Source organism: Python bivittatus, unplaced genomic scaffold (assembly GCF_059951505.1).
Source record: "Python bivittatus isolate LINGU-HERP-01145 unplaced genomic scaffold, Pbiv_v1 ctg000670_np1212, whole genome shotgun sequence".
Lineage (NCBI taxonomy): Eukaryota > Metazoa > Chordata > Lepidosauria > Squamata > Pythonidae > Python > Python bivittatus.
In genome coordinates, this window is record NW_028277094.1 from 6,571,075 (window position 1) to 6,596,900 (window position 25,826).

Below are 25,826 nucleotides of genomic sequence, written 5' to 3' on the forward strand. Positions count from 1 at the left end.
AAGAAAGGTCATCATAGGCCAAGAAAGTAACACAGCTAAAAGGGAAATTAAACCAACTCTGCGAATGAATTATAGGTTAACTAGTATTCTGTTCAGCAAAGCACTTGTCGGTGTTATTTATATCAGTTTCTGTGGGGAAAAAATGTAATAAAATGAACACTCTAAGAATAAAAAAGAACATTACCTACCCCTCAGGCAAACAGATTTCCATGCCTTTTTTTTTTTTCCTTCGGTACGGTTCTTTAGTGTTCCACTTTGTAATAAAGTTAAACAATTCTTTGATCAAATTTATCCATTCTGATCCTTTGAGCACGTTGAGAGCTTGAACACTTTGTAAACTCAGTTGTGCAAAATAGCATCCCAGACTAAAGGCTTTCCAAATAAGCCATTTTCTGGGACAAAGTACCAAGACCGTGGCACTGAACACAGGTGGTGGAGTCCCTAAAGCAGGAGATCTGCAACTATTTTCAAGGGTCACATTTCAGATCACCTGCTGGAAAGCACACTTCGAGAAGAAGGCAGGGCTATGATAAACTGTCTGATGGATTTAATGTATTTGAAATTCAGTTAAAATTAAAGTTCATAACTAAATGAAATTCACATCCATATTCATATATTTACAGTTTCCTGTTTATATTAATTAAAAATTGCAATTTTAGAGAGCCTCTTGGACCCAGCCCCAGGACTTTTAAAGACCACATACAGACCTTGAGGTTTTGGCGTTCCATCTTAACAGATCACGTCTATAGTCAGATGATGAGTCAAGTGAAAAGTTTTGCTCCATCTGTCATAATACTGGAATTAAAGGCCACCCAATGAAACTGACTGATAAGAGGATATATTTTTTGGTGCAACTTGTAATCAACCTATGGAATATGCTGGCACAAGCGGTGGCTTTGGCCTCTCACTTAAAGGCTTCAAAGGGGTGTAGACAAAGTCCTAGAGGACAGGCTTATCAATGGCTACTAGTCTTGATGACTGGGTGATGTGCCTAGGCATGATGACTCTACGTGCTAAGTATACAGGAGCAGCAATGGAAGAGGAAATTTGCTTTGATCTTTGTATGTAAGCCAGAACAGTATTATTGTATAATACTGTATAAGCGTATTGTGTAATTAACTCAAACCATTGTGTATTTAACTTGAATTTTGCTACAATGGGCTCCGTTCTTAACTATGGGTCGTTCTTAAACTGGGTGTTCTTAACCCGGGGACTACCTGTATTTTAGATTAACACAAGGAGAAGAATATGGACTTCAGGATTCTTAACAATTGCAGATCAGTGTTGAAATGGAAGGGAATAGAACAATGAGCAAACCCGTGCAAAATGTATATGGCAGAAAAATCGACAGATTCTCCCCTACTTGACCATCAATCCTTTGTCAATCGAGGAAAATAGAGGTGCAGAACATATATAGGCAGGGAAAGGAAACTACAGATCACTCAGAGATTAAGTAACTGGTCCATGCAAACACCATAAACATCATAAGCCTAGAGTCTTTTGGAAGAAAAGAAGAGGATGATCAAGAGAGTCGTAAAACAAATCACCTATAGCAATGAGGTAAATGGTGGCTGAATTCTGCACATTAATTGGAACTAATGAGCTAAAGGATGTTAACATCTGGTTGCCTTGGACAGCTGCCAGTGTCCACTTCCTGTTCTGCTCCCTGATTTTCTTTTTCTTTCTTTTTTTTTTCAGCACAACACTCCAAGATCACTTAAGCAGCTTGTCTTTAATTTCTCCCAGTGTTCTCAACGGTGGCCCAGTGCCAGGTCACAGAAAAGAGGGTCACCTTGGGGAGGCTTGATCCTGGGCCTTCTCAAACCCAGAGTCAGCTCTGTAATTATTCCAATTCTTAATGTCATTTTGTAGCTTAACAGTGCAAAATATGTGCTGCCTGAGTCTTTGTTGTATGTTATGGAGATATCTTCTGGAGGGTTAGGGTTTTCTCACTCTTTCTTTACCCATTTTTTTTTAAAGAGCTGAAAATAATTACCTACCCAAAGCTGAAAACACTTTTACGACACTTCTTTTCCTTTTCCATTTTTTTTTGGGGGGGGGAGTGATGAATGCTCTGCTTTAGCATTTCTTTGTACACTACATTTAATGCTTTAAAAAGGCATTTAACTGTTATGAGGCATAAAATCAATCTTGATGATTATGAGGAATAAAAGAGCCACATTTTACTGAGACAGTAAAAGTGTTTTTTTAAAAAAAAAGGTAAAAAAGTAAGTGAATAATAAATGGTGGTGCGGGATCTTTAATTGCTTTCAAAGCCCATGGCAGGATCTTTATTTAAAGATCATGTCTGTAATTTACTCTTGTCAGCTGTTTTGTGACAACTCAAATGATGCTGAAAAAATACTGTTTATAAAATCTCAGCTTTCCTTTTCATTACAGGTCTGCCTTATTCAATTGTGAAACTCTGAGAAATATGTGAGAGAATACATTTTCCAGGGTTTGAATAAGCTGTCCCAAGCTCGTATACAGATGGTTAAGAAGATTAGTGTATTCCACATTTTGAAACAAGCAATCTGCACCCAATAGGTGCTTAAGTGTGTAGTTAGCCATCAGAGTTCTCACATCTCCAAGTTTTAGAATAAAGATCCAATCCCAAAAAAATGCACTACAATTCATATGAAGTGTGCACTTTTGGATCAATAAGTCATAGTAACACATAGTTTAAAGAGAAGAAAAGCTTAAAAATGTGTAGCTCATGACACACTAGTTTAAAGTTACTTAAATATTATTTAAAGCTGTCATTTAGAGCTTAAACATGTATTTGAAGCTGTCATTTAGAGATTTTTTTTTTTAATCCAGATTAATATAAAAATAGAATAGAATGTAATATGTGAAATTGATATGCATTGAACATTGAGTGTTCTGTTTATCTTTAGGCTAGGGTTAGTGACAGTTGGGACAATTCTGCCCCACCTTGCCCAAATTAGATAGGAGAACTTCAGAACAATCATTTCCTAAGGAGAAATTAAACTGCCAGCTGTGGCAGGAATCCAAATATGGTTTTAACCATATTTAGTCCAGCAGGTAGAGGGATGAACCTTAGAAGGACCACAAACATTCCTGTGACCCAAACTGTCTAAATCTGTTTCATAGAAGTTCCATGCCTATCATTGTATTCCATGAAAATCTCAAAGCAGATGTTGAAGGAAGGGAAGGGAAGGGAAGGGAAGGGAAGGGAAGGGAAGGGAAGGGAAGGGAAGGGAAGGGAAGGGAAGGGAAGGAGAAAAAAAATTCTTCAAAAACCGTGGTTGTCATTGCATGGTTTTTCAATGTATTTTTCCAAAATATATTTAATTTTTTCTTGTCATTTACACATTAAGCCCATATTAGCTTTTGTATGAAAGTACACCAATATATTTCTTCACTCATTGCCAGCTCCACCAGGTAGGAAATCGGGAAATCAACTCCACAGGAAGGCTAAACATACTTTTATTGAGAATAACAGTCTTGAAAGTTTCCTTGTGCTGGACCTCCTGCCCCTTTCTATACCCCAGTGAATCTGGGAAATGTCTGCCTGAGCTGCTGCTGCATATTACCTCATTTCTCAAGAGTTAAAAAAAAAAATCCAGCCGCTTTTTCCTGGGTAACTGTTCTTGCATATTTCCCTCAAGATCCTCTTACTTATTCTCTACAACCACATGCAACTTTAGGTCTAAGCTTTAAATATCCATAACCATGCATATCTAATTCTAATTAATATCTAATTAATTAACATTAAATAATTGATATTGATAATTAATATCTAATTCTGACCTTAGCATCTCAAAGTCAGACAAGCCTTTTTGGATTTCCTCATGAAGAATGAGCAACAGATCCTATTTCATCCTGCTGTTCCATGGCCAGGTGGGGAGTTATTTTGCTTTATTGTAGTATTATGGTCTACAATAAACTCTTCATTAATTTGCTTTACCTTCCTAGCAACCAGCTAGATGGACATTTTTTTGCTTTGAAGACAGAAGAACCCTGGATCATTATCGGTATTAAAATCTAAGATTAGTGTCACTGAGAAACATCCTCCACCTGAAATCTGTAGGCCCTGGTGACCTGGCCAGGAAAGCTGCAATAAATATCACCCAGATCTATATGTTCATATAGCCATCAAGCTTCACATGCTTAAGAAATATGATCACTGTACATTTCAGCACAAACTGAAGCCCCTTTCTTCTAATGTGTGGATCCAAATAGAGTTATCTTTTAGATTTCATGCTTCATTGAATTTTATGATTCAGCTGGGCAAAAATAAAGTACCAAATGACTGAAAAAGGCATATTTTAAGAAAACATACATTTTGAAATGTGTTCCTTCTATTTTAGTATCTGTCACTTAACTGGCTTATACTTGGTGTTAAAATATGATTTTTAAAAAGCCTAATTAAGTAGAAATTATGGGGTAGACCTTTTTTTTTTTTTTAAATGCACATTAGTGCAGAATGGGCTAGAATTGACTTAAAATGGCCCTGTGTGATATGGCCTGGAAACTCATTCCAGCCTTAGAGCCAACTGATTTCTTTTCCTTTCTTCCTCTCTGACTTGCTTTCCGGACTCCAGACAATGACATTTTGGATGGGCCAGGAAGAAAAGTTCATTAGAGGCAGTCCATTGGCTGTTCAGAGATATTGTAACAAAGCAGCAGGGGGAACCTAGCACTGATAGCAATAACTGAACAGAAATAAGTCTGAGCAGAAGAGAAAGACTTGAACACAGTGGTATTATAATACACCCCTTAGGAATGTGAACACTGTGTGCAGGTTCAAACAAGGTGGAATGCTTAGGCAGTGGTTCAGAAGTACAAGAAGTACCTCAAACTGTAACGAAATTGGCCTAGGATGGATGGATGGACAGACAGATGGACAGATTTATTGCCTTAATCCACAAAGACTCCTACTGATATATAGTATATATGTACATACTGACACATAGAAACTTTTAAACTAAAGGTGCGCTGTATGAGCCCCTTCCAAATCCTCATACTGCCTCCAGACACTTCCAAAAATGACTTCTTAATGTAGTAAGAGGGGAAAGTAATTAAAGATATGACTTACAAGTAATTATATTATAGATTTTTGTGGGGCAGCTGCAATCTACAAGATGCTTCACACTCCACAGATGACTCTATTTGTCTCATTGAGGAATGGCGATGATGGAACCCCTCGTGTTAAAGTGTCAAAGCGATACCGCCTCAACTGGCAGCAGTCATAGAGATTTCTGCACATGCGCAACATTACTAGATGTGGCAGAGGAGGCAGTCCAGGGGACAGAAAGGGAAGCAACATAGCAGTTTGGCTTCTCTGGTGAGGAATGAAAGGAAGCACATTGCTTCATAAAGCAAGTTCAGAAGGGTGCCTCACCCAATGCCTTGTTGAAGGAAAGTGTCCGTCTGGAGCTTGGCACAGCCCTTTGATGTTAAGTGTGTGGAAGCTGTTTCTAGACAGCATGACTTGTCAGTATTTTGATGCTGACCTGTCTTTCCTCTTCACTCCCAGCAGTTGGAATGCTTGTGAACAATCCATGGTATCATGAGAAAAAGGCTAATGGAAGGCCATGGAGCAAACATACAGCAAGCAGCATTTGGCACATGATATATGGGAACAGTGCATCTTGCTTTGCCTCCCTTTCTGTGACAACTTTATTTCAAATCATTATTTCCACCCTAAATCTGAAACCACAGGCTTCCCTCCACCCCAGAAATCATAAAAACTGATCTCTTCAGCAGCTGTCTTTGAGAACCAACGTTTGCACCGGTTCCAGCTGAGAACTGAGCTATGGAACCAGGATAAGCATAGGATACCATTTTACTAGACCATATCATTTTAGTTTACCTTGGCTTTATAACGTTGAGTGCCTCAAAGGTAAAATGGCAGGGGTACATGGGTGCCAAGAGAGAACAAGTGATGAAACTCCACTCCTACATTCCTCATAACATCACAACGTAAGTATGAAAGGATCGAATTTGCACTTGGGTATCACAACATACTTTTCACCATTTTGGCATTACTGTGGTCAGGAACAAAAACATAAATAGGTTTCACTCTTCTCTGCATACTTAGAAAATTGGCATGCAAGCAAAGAATTCTGAGTGAGCAGATTTGCTTCTGAGATTTTTTTTTTTTAATTCAAATGAAACCTTCAAAACTAGATTTCCCCAGGTGCAGAATTTTTACAGGATGCAATTTCCTCCTCTACAGCTGCAAAGTGGAATGCTTTAGTAATAGCTGTACCACAGAACTCTACAGATCATATAGCTTAGTTTCCCATGACTGGAATTCTAGGTGAATTTGCAACAGTACAAGGTTTACATTTTGAATGTCATGCCAAAATTGTACTTTAGAGAACTGTTCAGGACATTGGTGCAGCCAGATAACTATGACATTTTCCCATTTGGCTTAATAAACTTTGATTAAAAAAAAAACATTTACAACTGGGGGGACATACCACCCAGACTTGGGGAACATTGGGAATTTACTTTGAATCCTCTGAAGTTCATTCTTTAAAGTTATTAAGTATGTTAAATTGTTTAAAGAGTTGTCATTCTGGTAACCTTGAAACAAAGAGAAAAAGAGACTATTCAGATGATGCTCTGAAAGACTATTGAAATGGATAATTAACATATATTAATATTCAAGCTCTATATGTGGGTGAGGCCAGCAACAGGGAAGGAAGGAAGGAAGGAAGGAAGGAAGGAAGGAAGGAAGGAAGGAAGGAAGGAAGGAAGGAAGGAAGGAAGGAAGGAAGGAAGGAAGGAAGGAAGGAGAATAGCAACAAAGTTCTTTTCCACTTCAGTTGGGTATTTTTAAAATTGCTCATCCCATGTGAGTTGAATGCATTTGAAATGTATAAGCACAATTGTTCAGATTTTTTCTGTGTTTATTTTAAATCAGGATTGGTAAACAGAGTGGTGAAGGCACTGTAAGGCAGAACATCATTGGCCAGGTATTTGGAGGTCTGCTATTGCCCACCCTTCTTACAAAGTATAGAATGGTAGTAAGGGATAAGCTGTATGCTTCACAACTGAAATAACAGCCGTAGCTGCATAAAGAACCTTCTTCTCCTTGTAAGATCATTAAATCCAACATCTAGTTGCACCATGCCCAGTTCCTAGCTGGGATGGAGTTGGAATTGACCAGAAATTCTACCTTAGATTGGATTTTAATCTGAACAGGAAAAAAATGCTCAGTCTGTATAACACTTCTTAATGCTTGCTGCATAAGAAATCTAATATCCAGATATACTTACTTTTTGTCTCTCTTTCAGACATACACACATGTATATTCACACACATACACACAGAGAGCATCATAGCTATGTGCATGTAACTACCAGATGCATTACATACATATTACATTACATACTGGGGTGGCTGGACGTGAGTAACCTGATCCAACATTATAGATAGATCATGGGTACAAGCAAGCAAGGAATTTGATATTCAATTCAAACATTTGTATTTGCCAAGCAAAACGAGTAAGTGTTTGTCAAGCTTTTGAAGAAATGCAAGGAACAGCAGATTATGGAAGATGCTTGATCAGCAATTAGGGTCTGAAATAGATTTTACTTTTTTGCATGGAACATCTGCAGAGATTAACAGCAAAGGTACTGGGGATAGGACAAACTAACAAACTAATAAAACAGGGCTTGAATAACCCAAAAACCGGAGTAAACATAATCAGAAAGTAGGTTAAATTGGTAATGTTTTTTCTTGTACAGGATCACTGATGCTTAATGAATACTAAAATGAGTTCAAAGGGGGTGGGGTCTAAGACTGATGGAGCAATGAATGACCTGACCCAAGAAAATAGTTTCCTAAGTGACATAAATGTTAATGTAGGTCAGTCTTACCTGAACTGGATGACCACCAGATGTGTGAACTTTAATTCCCAGAATTCTCAGCAATAGCCATGTTAACAAAAGAAATCTCGAAGTTGAAACCCACACATCTGGAGATCTTTTACATTGGGAAGATCTGGTCTTCCAGGTCTTGATGGACAGAGGAAAGGAAGTTGATGGGTTTTCCTTTTTGGGGAGACAGGTCCTGAGGATCTAGTCCAAAGAAGCAAGCAAATATAAGCAACAGTAGATAACATTCTAGACTTTACTGATAAATTAAAAATTAATAAATCACAGAGTTCAATTTATTAGGTTATCAGAAAACTTAGCTTGAAAAAGGATTATTCACATAATTGTTGGTGTGTGGTATAATGGACCTTGTTAATGGTTATGATGAGTTGTAAGTAATAAAGGATTTGAATTTAAGAATTTATTTATTTAAGCAATGTCTCTACTATTTCCCATTAAAAAGCAAGCTCAAAGCAGTTTCAAAGTTTAAATGGGACTCAGGCTTTTCTTAATGTGGGCAGTCATATCACACAGACTCAAATTATATAGCTGAAAACCACAGATAGGCTACGTAAGACACTCTGTTTTTCAACAGGGGGAATGAACCTTCTTGCTCATACATTCTTCTCCTGTACCTGACATCACTGTAGTCAAAGTGCAGATTACTTATTGCTACAAATAAACCAGATCAATCTTTTCCAGCTATTCCTTATCCCCTGCAGATGAGCATACAATGAACCCTTCTGTTCTTCTGTTTCAAGTTCCATGGTTATATCAGCTTCTAAAGGCACCTTGCATTGGCTAATGAGTCCTTTAATCAGCATGAATTGTCCCACCCAAGCTAATTAGAGCTCCTAGTGTTTGCTCAGACATGACCATAGTCATTTATGTCAAAATAGTTAAGAACAGTAAGTCAACAGGCTCTTATTGAAGTAATGCAACAGAGCCATTCCAAGTCATTTCTGGCTTCTCTGCAAATATGGAAAGAAAACATACCATTAAATCTGTCTGTTTATTCTTCTTGGCTGTTATTTCTGATTGCTCTGGGAACAAGTGTTTCTTCTCTCTCTCTCTCTCTCTCTCTTTTTGGTACATGATTTTTTTGTAGGCCACTTATAATCAGGCAGGTGTTTCATAACATGTTTAGCATATTGTCTCCCTTCATCCTTGATGAAAGGAGGACATTTTTAAGTGGGTTGAAGCATTAACACTATTTGGGTCTCCCATCATTGCCATTATTCCAAGAGCTGGCTGAGTTTCTTACTAGCTGTCAAATACCACTTTCTAGGGAGAAAGTTTCCTGTTTGAAGTTAGGATGAAACCAGGTGCCAGCATGGTTAATAAGCAATGTCAGAGAAACTATTTGATACGAGAAGGCATCTTTTAGAAAATGGAAGGCTTACAGCATGAGCACTAGAAGGAACATCTGAACTCGCATAAAAACATACAAGCAAGCAAGAAGGGTTGCAAGAAAAGAAAGAGATTCTGGAAACTATCAGCAATAGAAAATATATACAAGCAGAACCGAAGTAGGGAAACAGGTCAAGGAGGCAGCTGAATTCTTAGAAGACAATGGAGCTGAAGATGTACTTCAGATAGATAAAGTGACTGTAGAGATAACTCCGTGAAGAGAGATTGTTTTCATGTTCCTCACTCAAGAAATTACAGCACATAGAGATGCACTGGACCTAGCTTTCAGCCAGGGACTCCAAAGAAGCAAAGCAAATAGATAAAAGAAGTACTAGATCTTCTTAATATATTAAATTCAACCCATCTCCAAGGAGGGCTCAGCAGCTCATCACGTTTGCATTACATCATGGGAAGTTCCTCTCTAACTTTTAAAAAAGAGCGAAGGGCAGAAAGTTTGAGCTTGTCGTGGCCAGCTCAGACTTAGAAGATGAAGAGGAGCTACAGGAGGGTCATCAGCCTGAGTGGATTCAGCTGGAGGAGATGCGGGCAGGGAAAGCAGCGTTGCCTAGCAACCAGGAGAGGCAGCCATCGCTGGCCCCTGAAGATGAAGAGACACAGCGAACACCTCCCTCCAATGCAAGGGCCTGCCGTGAAGAGGGGAGGGCTGAACAAAGGCACTCAGCAAGACTATTGGCCAGAAAGAACCCCGCCCTGCCAAAGGAACAAATCCGGGTCACACCACCCCTATATAAGGAGAGCTGCGTGCCTCACAGATCCATTGGTAACAACTCTCCATTTACCTCACCGCCATATTCCTCCACTCCTTAGCCTACCTTCTCAAGTAATGACCCTGAAACCTCACACCACATATGTTTGACCCTCTCCTACCTTATTTACAATTTGAACTCTCTCTTGTCTCTAATTTAAGCTAGTTGAGTTCTTTGTGGTCTGGGTATTTTGGGCATGAGGGACTACGATCGGTTGTTCAACCCTTTTTGCCTTTAGCGTCCTGTTTAAAAACTTTTATTGATTCATTTACACATCACATTTATATAACCCCCCATCTCACACGAAGCGACTCTGGGCGGCATATGACAATCAAAATCAAATCACGAGTGAATAAAAACAGGCCTTATAAAAAGATAAAAAGATGGTATTAGAATCAAAACATGATCACACATCTTAAAAAATAGATTTTAAAATATACAAGCCCCATGGGGGGAGCAGAATAACAATCACGGTAGAGCCATTTAAGAATGTCTCCAGTTCCCAAAGACCCCCAGGCCTGAGGACACAACCAGGGACTGATTGAAGGACTTCCTGAATGATAGCAGGGAAGGGGCGAGCCTCACTTCAGGGGGGAGAATATTCCACAAGGAGGGAGCCATGACAGAGAAGGCCCACCTCTTTGGACCCACCAAATTCAGGTCCCTGGCCGATGGAATGCGTAGCATACCTTCCCTGCCAGATCTAATGGGACGGGCTGATGTGACTGGGGAGAGGTGGTCCTTTAGGTAGCATTTTAGTAAAGATATAAGACTTACCTGTGTGTCTGTGATTTCCACGGGCCAGGACAGGACAGAGCTAGTCTAAACAATTTGAATAAACAGCATGGGGCAATGGCTCCACCTTGGAGGGCTGGCCAAGGCAGATTGGACACGATTTATCATTTCCTGTGTTCCCCCATTTCCTTCCCTTTCGCAGTGTGCCTCTATGAAACTGTAATCCATCGTGTTCTATTCCTTTACTTTATGTGCCATTCTTTCTGCAGCGGAAAAGTGGTATATAAATTTAAGACATGAAATAAAATGGGGATTAACTCACAGACAACATTATTATTCGCACATGTATTCACACTGATCGTGACTTACATTATTGGATGATCCCCTGGCTAAAATGTTATTGCTAAAATGTTATTGCTGAAAAGGCACGGTGCCATTCCTTATTATTGGAAAAGCCAATAATAATTTTCCTTGGTGCCCATGGGATGAGGTTTGTCTTGCCAAATAGAAACAGCTGGAGACAGTCTTCTTCTGCAGCAGCATCCACAGATGCAAAAGATTCAGGTTTAGGATTATAAATGTTTATTTCCCTGGGCACAAGGTGAGGAGGAGGAGGAGGAGGAGGAGGAGGAGGAGGAGGAGGAGGAGGAGTGCCTTGATCCAAACTTTTGGGCATGCCATGTGTAGGTGAGATGCTTTGCTGCTGACAGCAATAGTGGACTGAAATTCGGGGTTTGTAAAAAATACTTAGTAGTGTAAAGATAGAGGAGACGGAGGGGATGGAGAAAAAGATAGATGAGAAGCAGTGTGGTGCAGTGGTTAAAGTGCCGGCCTAGGAGCAAAAAGCTGGCCTAGGACTAAAAGCAAACCCAGTTTTTGGTCCCCCTCAGGTGCAGAAGCCACATGGGTGACTTTGGGCCAGTCCCTCTTTCTCAAGCCTAGAAAAGTAGAGAAATGTCTACCAACCCACAATGGACCAGCATTAAGGTCTGTCATTTTCAGCAAAGAGGCCTTCATTCTCAACAACAACAACATCAGATCAAATTTTATTATTGCCATAGACCAGCATAAGGAGGGTGGGGTTCAGTCAATTAAAAAGCATAGAAGATACATCAGAGTCTAAAAAAAATATTAAAAACTAGAAGATATTAAAACAGAAAGTATATATAAAAGTCTGTAAGAATCTAAAAGGAGGGGTAGGGGCTGAGTGTAGGGGAGCATAAGAGGTTAGTATATGAAAGCCTATATCTATCAAATTACAGAGCACTCTAATATGGCAAACTAAGTGCTCGTTAAGTCTAATTTATGGCACAGGTCATCATCTGATGAATGTTGAGTGGTGCTCCGCAGAACCTGGCAACATTGTATGTTGTAGCAGGGTGAGTATCTGAAAGCAGCAGGGAGGTGTAGAATTGTCCTGTGCACCCTGAGCATTTATGCAAGAATGGTGAGATGAGGCTAGTACAAATGTCTCTGTAGCACAGACCCTGGAAAATCTGTTGTTTCTGTGTGTCCAGAGTCACAGGGGCATTGTCTTTCCAGGTAAGGAGTCTTCCTGTATCAGCCATCAAGGACAGCTGAGGGGAGGGCATGACATTGTGCCAGAGCAAAGGCCCTCTGGTGTTTAGGGACTTTGAGTTTAGTTAGGTATGCCATAGGGGAGGCAGAGTACCAACATTCAATTTCCATTTCAGCCACAAAGAAACATCAGGGATTTATTGATCATTATTTTTCTTTCTCCCCTTTGCAGCTTTATCATCCTTTGTTTCTCTCCTTTATCCCATGCCTGAGATCTTTTTTCTCAGCCCCTTGATTTTCTGCACAACCTCCCACGCTATCCAGGAAAGCAGTCTGCCCCTGTTATAGGCTGTTTTGTATCTCAGTGATAGTCTGGTTAGTCTTCTTCAGGCTGCCAAGTATCAAGGTTTTTCCTTTGTGGCACACAGCTATCATGTCTCTCACCCAGGCACAGAGTGAGACCAGTATCCGTGACCCTGCAGCTTCTGTTCATTTAAAGGACCTCTTGACGGGAACACTTTGTCACTTCCCCAGCTGTTCTGCTTAAACAGCAAAGGTGACTTGGGAAAAATGGGGGGAAATTGGCAGTCTTTAGGTTACAGGCAGCCAGCAAGTTATTCAAGGCTGAGATTATGGTTGTTGGATGTTACGATTTTTGTTTTGTTTTAAGGAACCTATTGAAACCTATTGAATTTCTCTCAGGGTATTTGCAATGGTAGGTAGAATTTGGAGAAAGGATCATTCCTTGTAGAGATGTAATAAGTATTGAATCATTAGGGCTTTTTCTTTTAAGCAGTAACTGTTGAGTATCTATTTGGATACAGCCCCCTCTAGCCCAATATTGAGTTGTAAGACCAAGGCAACCTGTGGTGCACAATGTCTAATTTATATAAGACATGATAATATGAGATTGGAATGAGTTCATATGGTAGCTGAAATGAACCCATTAAGTTTTAAAGTTTGAAGTATGGACAAAAAACAGTACATATATTATTCATAATCTTAAATATTTTTGTTTTAAGTATTGAATAGAAAGTATGAGACATAAACTTACTTTCTTCATTTTCAGTGATGCTCTCCTAGGGCTGACTAAATAGCCAAAGATGGCTCACAGCTTGGTTTAACACCATGTGCATTGCTTGCAAGAACTCTCAACTTCTGTAAAGGATCCATCCTATTTAAAGGATTTCAAATGGCAAAACTAAGAAACATTTCTGCCAGAGGACCTATGGACAAACGCTACCTTGAATGCCCAAAATGGAACAAAAGTTGAGATGTTCATTTGAGACCAACTGGAGATATGATTTTAAAATATTGCTTGAAAGTCTACTAAGGTTCAAGATCAGTTGAGAGTACTGTAAGCACAAAATATATAGAGAGACATATTCTTGATGGACTCATAACAGCTATTGGAACACTAATTGTAAAAAAGATTCTCAGCAGTTACTACCATTTAGAATAGTGTTGTCTTTTGCAGAGAGATGAAGAAAACAATAGCGGATACATTTATGGTAAAGTATGGTAAAATGTGAAGGCTTTTCCTTCTCAGTAACAATAGATGTTTTTTTTCCCCTCCCTTTATAGATCAGATAGTAAAATCAAGGTCTCCATAGCAGTTCTACCTAGTAGGAGTAAGTGTACCATTTTGAATCATTGATTGGATCCAAATTGTATATTTAATGTGATTTGATAATTCAAACTAATTCAGAAAATCAAGCTGATCCAATACTTTCATCTGAAGTACTGGAACAGGTTAATTAAATTCTCTAAAACTGCTTCTGTGCATGTACAAAATTCCTTCCTTGAATTGTTTATTCAAGTTGTAGGCATCTCATTTGATTGGACTAGCTGATAGAGGCAGGAGGCCTGTGCTTTGCTCATTCAAAAGACGTTGCTAAGTTTTTTATTTAAAAAAAAAATCAGTAGAACCAGAAGGAACAAAATTGATTCAACCTTGCTAACTCTTCTGTGCTGGATCAAGGCCTTCTCAGACCTGAGCAGCAGAGACTTACTCCATGCAATGTGGAATAATGTGTAGTTAGTAACAAATAGGATATAAATATTGCAAGAAATCTTGGCTATAACTTAGATATCATATAGAAGGACATGAAATCAGAATGAGAGATAATCCTGCCCCCCGCTCACAATTATAGAGTGATATAGTGTGCAATTACAGGTAAAAATGGTCTACTCTCTATATCTGATGGCAAACATTCACACTACTTTTGTGTATATCCAAAATGATCCTTCTCTTGTGCGAAGTTGCAAGTTAAATAATGGAGGAGTTCTGTTTTGCTGTAATCCAGCCCAGGCTACATCTTAACATTCTCTGCTTATTCTGCCCATTTTTTAAAAAGGTGGAAATACAGCAGTGAATGATGGTCATTCACTCCATGGCTTTTATTAAACAACAAGTTTCCCATTCAGGAAAGCATAGGTGCTAGGTCATAGCTGGGCTTCACAAACTTGGTTGGATAAATCATTTTATTGATTCATTCATTCATTCATTTGCTTTGCTTTGCTTTGTTCTATTGAAACTGCCTGTAGCCTGCTTTTCCATTCAGAAGGTTTTGGCATAACTGTTTAGATCATTAGTTAGATATTTAATAAATCTCTGTGTGCATGTATTCTGTGGATGTGTGTGGGTATTAAAAACAAATACTAAAGATAGCAATTCTTTAATTAAATAATGGAAGGATAAAAGAGACAGCAGCAAATGCAATTCCATAGACATATCACAATGGATATTCTTGATACCAAAGCAGTAATAGAGGTGCCAATTCCAAGAGGGCCATGTACCCAGTTCATGTTTGCTCAGACTTTCAAAGTAGAGAATCATAGAGTCAGGTCCTCAAGAATGTTTTCAAGGACAGTCAACTTCATATGGAAAGAAACAGTGCTTATAGATCCCATTTTGCTAGGCCTTTAAGAAACTGTCCAATCTCAATTTATTAGGAGATAAATTGAACCTAGAAAGCTGAATCAGCCTCAGAAATCAACCATTTGAGACAGATCTTAATGCCAAGAAAGATTTGTATGGATCAGGGCAGATTTTCCAGTAGCCAGGATTAAAGCTATAGTGATATCTGTGATGAACAGAATTCTTGATAATTATTTTAACATCCCATGGAAGGGATTTTAATTACTTTCACTTTTAGCTGACACAGTGGTTTCAGAAATCAGAAATCAAATCATACCTCTCTGTTAGATTTTGATCTCCAAGTTTTACCACTTCATCTTGTTTCCATTTAGAAATTTGTGTAATTGTTCCCTAGTATCATCAGCACAGCAAAATCACGCTATTCTGTAATTAATTAAAATTTGATTTGACATTTTAGGGACACTGATCTACTTTGCTATTTACATAACCACATAATCCAATTTTGTCTTTGCCCTACAATGATCCACCTAGAGACCAGAGCATTTGTCAACCCGGGCTTTAAATGCATGTTCCTTTTAGCCTAGCAACCACTGTCAATTCCTAATCTTTCCTCATTGGCTCTAGGGAAAGATGAAAGGAAGAGCTGAAATATAACTGACAGTTTAGTTATCACATCTGGAGTAAATGAAAAGCATGGCCTGAATCCATTAGAGACTATTAGGTAAATATGAGAAAATTACAGATGTCCTTTTACACATGTAAATTTCAGGACTGTCTAAAAAAATGAGGTGTTTCACTTATGACAGATTGCCCTCCAATTGCTCAAATCTCTTGGGAACAATGCACTGTATGTCAAAAGGTAATATGAGACATTTTTCCCCATCAGTGAAACAATTGCAATAACATTGCTTTAGTGCTCACCTTCAGAGAGACATGAAAATGTCAGCTGTGAATAAAAGAGGCTTACTCCTTAAGTGACAAATGATACTGGAGAGAAGCTAGCCATTGGTTCTTTTGGGACACAGATTTAGTCAGAACAAGACATACCTTATGTAGATGTAAGTTCAGTGATATAGTGCTCTTTGGTTTGAGATTATGATGCCTTCTGTTGTTGTTTCATATCTGCATGCTGCCATGGTCCAGAAGTAAGAATGCTCAGAAACTCAGGTCCTCCATGATTCTGAAGAACCAGTAATGGTCCTTTCTTTGGGAACCCCCATTTGGATTAGATGGTGGCTGATTAGCAGAAGATGCTAATGGGTCATCTATTTTTCCTGAGCTGAAAGCTTTCTCCAGCCTGCCTGCCGCTGTCATCACCCAGAAAATATATTTTTTAAACCAATAGAAAAAGAGTGTTGGCCCTTTTAAACCCAGCTGCAGCACTGAAATGGATGAAGTTTCCAGCACAGCTATGCTGGCCTGGCTATAAATTCTGTCTGTTGCTCCAGGCTAATGCTGAAGTAACTCATCTGCATTAGGATGGAGACATTAGCTAAAATAAAAATAACAGAACTAGAACTTCCATTCAAAATAATGTCTCGTACAGAGCATTTACTTTGCAAAAGAAGAAAGGGAGGGGAAATAATTTGTGGGAGGAGAGAAAAACTGACCATAGAACATACAATTATTTAGATCTACTTTATCCAACATTCGAGCAGGGTTTGATAACTCTTAGTGGTTTTCATATGGCCACTGATGTTCCTTTCTGGATGGCCATTCTGGGTTTAGACTTGGAGGTGCTATGTTACAAGAATAGGACAGATCCATTTGTTAGGGGAGCTTCTGTTCCAATCCTTGACCCTCAGGGTGTCATCTGGTCCCACATATTTTCTTAATGTGAACATGAAACTATGGTGTCATTATTCAAATGTGTAATCAGTATATGTTGGATTTCCCCTTCTTTCTATTTACTAATCCCAAGGAAGTGGATGGGAGCCTAAGTGTTCTATATTTCCAAATGAAATGGAGCTGCAGATAAGAAAACTGCTCATCTGGGTTGTAGGACTCAATTATTCATACCTGGTTCTACTTAATCCAGGAGTTTTTGAGTCTAGTACACCTCTATTGATGCACTAAGATCATTGGTGCAGGTAGTCCCCAGTTTAAGAACAAGGTCTGTCCTTAAATCGAATGTGTGTGTAAACCAGATTAGTATTATCATATAATACTGTGTGTATAGTATTGTGTAATTAATTCGAACCATTGTGTATTTAACTCAAATCATTGTGTATTTAATTCGGATTTTGCTACAATAGGCTCCATTCTTAACTATGAGTCATTCTTAAACTTGGCATTCTTAACCTGTTCTCAAAAACGCTTTTGTTGATTCATCAGTGGTGGCCTTATTTACGAAAGACATGTACTGTATATTTTGGCACAATATGTCTTAGTTATATCCAGGCTGGATTACTGTAATGTGAACTGCAAAGAGTTGTCTTTCAAGTTAGTTTGGAAACCTCAACTGGTATAAACCTATGGCAGCAAAAAAAACCTTGTAAGGCTATTCACTTCATATTAAAGTTGGGCCGCCCAATTATAATTAAGATGCCAAAATACACCCAGTTTTCAAAACCCCATTGAAATGCATGAAGGTGCTACAGGATTTTGATTTTTGTTTTAATTGTATCAATTTGCTATTGCATTCTATATTTTGTGTTCTGTGCTATTGCTATAAGCTGCTTTGAATGCTTATGCAGTCACAAAGGCAAGGAATAGCTTTAATAACAAACAGAATACATTTCAAAAACCTGAACAAAGAGAGGAATGGGAAAAGATTAAAAAGGCCAAACACTTTGGCAGAAAATGCAACATATACATTGCATTGAACAATAAAGACTTTCCCCCACCCACCCACTCACCCACCCACTCACTCACTCCATTGTTGCTTTCCTTCAAATGAAGATGATTCTGTGGATATCCTCTCTTGTTAGCAAACAATCATATGTAAACATATTAATTTGAGTATATGAAGTCTTTTTGATTGATTGCTTTAGAAGTTGATTAATTTAAAAAACATTCCCTTTTATTTATGTTCACACTATAGGGAGGCATAATTAAGATTTATTCCATGCAGATGTAATTATTAACTCTTATTTTCTTGTGCTTCTAAAGCAAAGGTCTTCTGGGAGGCATTTCAAATTGGCAACAAACTTGGGAGAGAAAGAAAAAGACTGGATTATAACCCACCATGAGATCCTTTGGATAGAAGGTAGGCTATAAAAACTTAGAATGAATGAATACTATAAACATTTACATAGAGAAAGAGAAAGGGAAAAGGTAATTTGTACTTCTCTGCATCCTAGATACTAAGAGCAAGCTCATTTCCAAATATGGTGCTGGATTCAAAGCCAAAATGGCATCATGTATTTAAAAGAGGGAGATAAAGTAAAAACTCTAAACTTTACAAAAGTGGAAAAGATATGTAGGTGGAAAAGAGTGAGGTCAGGATCTCAATGAGGATGGAGTGACCCTGGAATGTTGAATAATTGTTGGCAGGATCTAAAACCGAGGATGGGCGTGAGAGGAAATGAGAAATGGAATAAAACATTCCAGGAATGAATATGGCTGGTTAGCACTAAATTGGAACATTCTGTGCTAGGACATTTTGTTGTGGGTCCTACTTATAAATATATTCAATGAGAAAGTTTATCCTCCTTTGTAGATGACCGAAACATTTGTTTGGACAGGTACAGTACAACAACTCGGGGGGGAGGGGGGAATAATCATTTTTTTCCACATAATCTTGGGAAATGCATATCCATCTGTATACAGTTTGGTAGGGACTGTATGAATGAGATTTATAAATACAACGCCACTTCTCTGGTTGCATCATGGTTGACAAATGCAAACATGTTTCTGCATCTAGTTCGTATTGTAGTTTTGAGTTGTAAAGCTCAGCACAGCTTGGCTGTAAAATACCTCATGGGTATTCCCCTTCTTCAAGGGGAATCTTGGGAAGTGTGGGAGTGAGGAGACTTACAACCAGTCCTCAAACTTGCAGCTGCCGCAGTGTCCCCACAGTCACATGATCACGATTTGGGCACTTGGCAACCAGCTCACAATTATAATGGTTGAGGCATCCCCCGGTCATATGATTACCATTTGTGACCTTCACCGCTGGCTTCTGACAAGCAAAATCAATGGGGAAGTCAGCAGAAGGTTGCAAATGGTAACCGCGTGATGTTGTGCTTAACAACAGTGCAGGATTCGCTTAACAACTGCAACTGGAACTGTGGGAACTGCTGTTGTAAGTCAGTGTGGTCACGTGACATCACGCTTTACGACCGTGTCACTTAGCAACAGAGTTTCCTGGTCCCAATTACCATTGTTAACTGAGGACTACCTGTATATGGGAATTAAGGAGATGGTTCAAGCAAATATCAATGATGTCAACTGCCCAGTGTGGCATAGGGGTTAAGGCAACCTTCAGCCATGGATGCTCATGAGGTGTCTTCAGTCCTATCAGTAACTCTCAGTCCAAATCTCACTGGCTTTTCATGAGGAAGGTGTACTATATCCACTACTGTCAGCCTTAGCAGGTAGACCAGAGAGGAAACACAACTAGATAAGCTAATTCTATTTTATTGTAAGAATCTTGCAAGTCTGAAAGTACAATTCCCCGACCCATCCCCTTTACAGTCCAAGAAACTAGGGAGGGTCCCTTCTGAGCCCCTTGCCCTGCCCACTATCCAGCTACGGACTATGCTGCCTCTTATCTGATCATTCCCTAGGCAGCATCTCTTTGCCCTGTCTCCCAAGGTCATTCCCACATACCGCTACAACTGCCTAGAAGTGTGATAGAAATCTAATAAAATAAATGTTATAATTTATTATGATCCAAGGTTACTTACTTACCTTCCCAAGAATCTCTTCCCAACTCACATATTCCACCTCTATCCTGACTAATGAGAATCTTGTAAAATCTTGAAGGATCTGGAGCTTTTTTTTGAACTCTACCATATAAACAGCATGAGGGAGCCAATCATTTATGCAAACATCAGGAGAACGATATCTATGAATAAGACAGGTGTGAAGTGATGGGAGAGGCAAAGCCATTTAGGAAAAAATAATCCAAATAGAGTTGATTTGTGAAACCATTTACAGTCATATTTGTATACAGAGGAATTCTGTGTGTGTGTGTTCTTTTTCTAAATGAAAGCATTAAGAGTGGAACATTGCTTCAGGCAGCATTGTGTTTGGATTGTGTAAAATTGAAATAATCTAGTAAATGTCTATGCAAATCTTTCTGCTTTTGCATACAGATAGCTGCACATCTTTGCTTACACAATATTGGTGGGAGAGAAAAAAACACTTATGAATCAAGTAACTCAAGAGAATTATCTATCTATCTATCTATCTATCTATCTATCTATCTATCTATCTATCTATCTATCATCTGTCTAACTAACAGGAGACAACCCCCACCTTAATTTGTTTAATTTTTTTTTTTTAATTCAAGGGGAGGGTGTGTAAAGAATGCTATATTTTGAGCACTAGTGCTGTACATTCTTTTTTTTTTAACGCTATAAAACTGCAATATGTAAAATATTGTTTAAAAGGTGGAACTATTTCTAGATGAAATATAAGGCTATTTAAAAGAAAGTAATATGGTGGAAGAAGGATGATGGTTTAAACGTGGCACAATTTAGAGCGAAAATGCTAAAAGAAATGCTATAAAAGAGAACAAATAGCTTAGCTTTGGAATATTTCTGTTCATTATAATTTCTCATTTATCAGCTTCTACTAATGGCTCCAGAAGAAGCCATTATAGAGAAGTAAACCCTCTCAATGTTGTCTGAATCTTCTTTCTATGTTTCTATTGCAAGGTATTTAGGGCTGCAATTTTAGCATGGTCTCAATTTGCTTTGTGTTATTTTCAGGCATACGGAAAACAACATTGATACACAAGGCTGTGATTAAAATGGTCTTTGTTTTGTTTTGAACAATGCAATAAATCTTTCCACTTATGGCTAACTTAAGGTGATACCTTAAATGTGTGGTCTTTTAATATATTCAGGAGCCCTGATGTAACTCAGAACTTTAACTCCTTCCACTATGAAGTTTTCATGGCTAACCTTTTTTTCTATGGCTGTTCTTGCTCCTTGAGCACAAGTTATGTGGAGGAGTCTCATCACATTAACTATGGGCATTGTGTCCACTTACAGGTATTCATTTAGTGACCACAATTGGGACCAGCAACTCAGTTGTTAAGCAAAGCAGCCTTAAGTGAAACTGCGATTGGGCTTATGATCTTACTTCACCTTTCCTTTGCTTTACAGACCTGCAAAGGTTGTAAATGTGAAGATTGTTTACAAAGTTACTTTTTCATCACTGTCATAACTGCAAACAGTCACTAAATGAGGCAGTCACTAAATGAGGGCTACCTGTAATTGTTGTTATAGGCATAGGCAAGCTTTGGAAAGGTTTTACAAGAGAAAAAGCATGTGTCGTAGCTGGTTAATCCCTTTCCCTGTATGGTTTGTCTCAGCCTGGACATTCCAAATTAAATACATTAGCTGTCACTGCTAATGTGTTGATGTTATAGAAAAATGAGATCCTGTATTTAATACAAATAGAATGTTTGGCTCTTGAAAAGCTAGTTCTTGCTTCCTTAATCATTGTTTCTTAATTATAAAACAAAGTATGCTCTGTTGGTTTAATCATCATTAAATAGAGGTTTAATAAATCTGCTGTCTGATGGAATATGCTGAAAATAAGTTATTTTGGACTTGCTTTCTGAAGCACCTCTATTCAGGATAGGCATTTTTACATAAATAACAAACAAGCCACATCTTCCCAGGACAGTAGAAGAGAACAGGCATAGATATACTGCAGGTCAGACTTACTGGTTCACAGAATGTTATTAGCATCTCTGGATTAAATTCAGAACTTACAAAAATTGGCTTACCAGATAAGATTTCAAGGTTGGAGGTGAGGTTGAGCTCACCAGAATTTTGAGACAAAATGGCACCCAGTCAAAAATACTTACTGAGCTGGCAATGAAAGCTCAAGGTGAATGAAGTAGAACCATCCAGGCTTCCATGCCCATTGTACCTCCTCAGAGCTGATTTATTACATTTGAAGCAAGCCAAACCTTGCTTCACACTGTGTGCTCCAACAGCCTCTTCTGACTACTGGAACTATTGGTTGAGGCTTTGAGACACAATGTCTCACTAAAGCAAATGGCATCAATTCTTTGTCTCCCAAGGAAGGTCACAAAATATCCATACTATGAAATGCCCTCTCAAAGCAATGCTAAGCCACTTTGCACAGGCCTAATAGAAAGGTAAGTAGTAAGTAAATACAATATTAATGATACTGGTAAAGAAATACAATGGAATTCAAATCACATTGCCATAAGCTGTACCTCAGCAATGGATAACTGGTGAACTTCCAAAGGCTGCTGAACTACAACTGCCAGACTCTTTCCTCACTGGCAACACTGGCTGTGGTTTCTGGATGTTGTAGTGAAATGATTCTCCTAGTGAAATGGTTGTTATAGTTGGAAGCCCCAGATCACTCAAGTATTCTTAATATCTAAATGCTTGTGGGTTACCAACTGGATCATATCAGTCCTGTTTCATTACTTCCATATGTTAATTATTGTTTTTTTAAGGAATATAAATTTATGAAGACGATGCCACTGTTAATACAATTTGCTTTGTTGAAGCATTTACAATGAGTAAATAAGGTCATTAACATTTTCCCTTGGTTCATTTGATGAGGTTAACTAGGATGAATGTCATAATTTGTAATGCTGTTCAGATAAAGCTCTCATGAGAAAACTCTATGCAATGTTCCTGTCTTGTAGTCATGTACATCAACAGTTTTCACAGATATAACACACTGATGAGCAACCAACTTGACACAAAGGCTTGGATTCTAGCAAGGGAAGTTAGAACTTGCAGTAAGAGTAATTCCATACTTAAAAGAAAGGTCTAGAACCAGTTTTCTCTCCCAAAATATGAGGAATAAGACCCAGAGCCTCTCCAAAATTTGCTGGTTTGATAGAACTTGAATTCCATTAAAATTAAGCCAAGTTGCTTTTGTCCTGCTCCCACTCAATTTTAAAGCTACTCAGTTTTAAAGCTAAGTTCACCCCTTGATCAGGAAGATTTGGTCCACTGGCTTAGAATAATCAAAACATGTCATCCATTCCTGTACCACTACAGGTAGTCCTCGCTTACCGACCATACATTCAGCAAGCGTTCAAAGTTACGAATATACTGAAAAAATGGATTTAAGACTGGTTCCCAAAGTTATGGCCATTGCAGTGCCCCCACAGTCATGTGATCAAAATTCAGGCACTTGGCAGCCTGCCCACACTTATGACTGCGGTCCCTGCGGTCATAACTAGCTCAGCCTGTGCTCCCCTGCGGTCATAACTAGCTCAGCCCCACCCAAGAGCTATTTGCAAAGGGACTGCTTTGTTTTTTGTTTTTTCTGCAGCCAAAGCCCAGCCTAGCCCAGCAGCCAGGCCGGGCACGCCTCGTCAGCAGTGGGAGCAAGAAGACGGCAAGGTCAGCTGGGGCAGTGGAGTGCAGGGTGGCAGGGGGCCAAAAAGGCATAGATAGAGGGGGGAGATAGTGGGATAGGACTGGGTTGGGGTGGCTGCAGCTTCCTGGGCCTGGCAAGCAGCCCCAGAGCCGTGCAGTTCTGGGGTTGGTTGCTGCCCCACAGGGCAGAGTGCAGAGTAGCCAAAAGGGCTGAGAAGGGGGGGGGGAAATAAATGGGCAGGTGGGGGGAGTTGGAGGGAGTCTCTTACCTTACTGAGACTCAGGGCTGGGAGGAACCAAGCCTGGAATGGATTGGAATTGGGGTGCGTCCTCAGCTAATGACTGGTAAAATTCGTTTAATGATGGCAAGGGGAATTGCCGGGATTGCCGTCACTAAGTGAAGCGGTCAAGTGACATCTTGCTTAACAACCACATTGCTTAGCAACCTAAATTCCAGTCCCAGTTGTGGTCATTAAGTGAGGACCACCTGTAGCTACATAGATATTGCTCATTCTTCCACCTGACTCAAATATAAGCTTCAGGCGCATCTGTGCATCTATGTGTACAGTAAAAGCCACATTTTCCAGCTGTTCCTAAAATGATTTGTTTTGTTAAGGGTTGTGAGGGAAAAAACATAAAGTTGAAAGGGCAGCTGTCAAACACTTTATAGAAATTCAAAGTTGAATTCCAGTTCATAATTGGAAAGGAATGTGTTCTAATCAGCATCTAATTTTATTTAGGAAGTGTGGGTGAGTAAACTTGCTTTAGAATGTGGGTTCCTGGAATTTCTTGAGCATCCCCAATATGATCATGTGTGGATTTCCTTCTCCTCCTTGCATTTATTTATCAGTACCCAGACATGCTGTAGAAAAAGAAGGCAAATTACCGTGAAATTCCCATCCATGTTTACATGGGCAGTGAGAAGTTTGAAAATTCTTCAAAGTGAAAAGAATGAGCAGCCAAGGAGTTTACAATGTTCCTGGAGATAATTGTAGAACATCCGTTTAACAAAAGCCACAACAATCCCAGTGACTTTCTCTGTTACACCACTGAAAATGCCACCAAAAGATCATAAATAATTTCTAAGTCTTCCGAAAAGGAAATAGAAAAACAGAAACCAATCTGCAGAAGAAGGAATTTTTAAGGAGTTGGAGGACAGATTTCTGTGCAGTATTCCATCCAAGTAATTTGAAGAACAGTGGCTTACATGTGAAGATTTTAGACTACGTCTCAGCTATGTGGATCCTTTATTTCTCTCTGCTGAACTTGGCTATTACCCTCTTTATTTGATTTACATAAATTTTGTTTTCAGATGTTTGCTCTGAAACAGAAAACATCTTAGAGGCAACAGACACAATAAAAAACATCCCCAGCTGAACATTCATCTTTAATGTATTAATATGTGTTATCTAAAAGGGAACATTTTTCACTGGTTGATTTAATTATGGTTTCCATGACTCTGGCATTAAGAGGGAAAATAATCTTTATATAAAAGTTTTATGGGAAATGAAAAAAAAATGTCTTAACGTACTCCCAACCAGAAGTTTCCAGATATGAAAGCCAGTCATTTGGAGATTTTAGAGATATTATTAAAAGACTGCTTTAGTTTATCACACTGTGATCTTGTACATTGTCCATTCAGAGCTAAGACTCACTGAATGCAATGGGATTAAATCCCCAAGTAAGTTAGCATGGCAGACTAAATGAACAAAGCATAAAGAACCAGTCTATACCATTATGTTATCTACAAGTCCTGTAGGTTATCTACTTCAATGGACTTAATTGCAATGCTAAACTTAAATCTGCTTTCCAATGTTCCTAATTGGGCAATTAATCACCTATGCTACATCATACAAGGAGAGCCAGTTTGGTGTAGAGATTAAGGCACCAGTCTAGAAACCAGGAGATGGTGAGTTCTAGTCCTGCCTTAGGCACGAAGCTAGCTGGGTGAACTTGGGCCAGTCCCTCTCTCTCAGCCCTAGGAAGGAAGTAATGACAAACCACTTCTGAAAAATCTTGCCAAGAAAACTGCAAGGAGTTGTTCAGGTAGTTGCCAGGAATCAAAAACTGACTTGAAGGCACATGCACACACAAACATCATACAGGAAGGAACTGTGGCCAAAGCTATAGGCTACCTACAACAGGAATGTATAGAACCAGCCAGCAT

At 38.9% G+C, this 25,826-nt stretch overlaps 1 long non-coding RNA gene across 2 annotated transcripts in view; it reads left to right on the forward strand.

The window, feature by feature from the left end:
* LOC112540133 (uncharacterized) overlaps nt 1-25,201 on the forward strand; it is an 85,770-nt gene extending 60,569 nt beyond the window's left edge. Inside the window, exons 4-6 of one of the 2 annotated variants that reach the window (XR_015798083.1) lie at nt 18,276-18,372; nt 23,613-23,683; nt 24,510-25,201. This is a non-coding gene — a long non-coding RNA (uncharacterized LOC112540133). Of the gene's footprint in view, nt 1-1,698; nt 2,259-18,275; nt 18,373-23,612; nt 23,684-24,509 lie in introns of those variants that run through there. The other variant, XR_015798084.1, reaches the window with a different exon arrangement.
* Nucleotides 25,202-25,826: the final 625 nt, after the last annotated feature.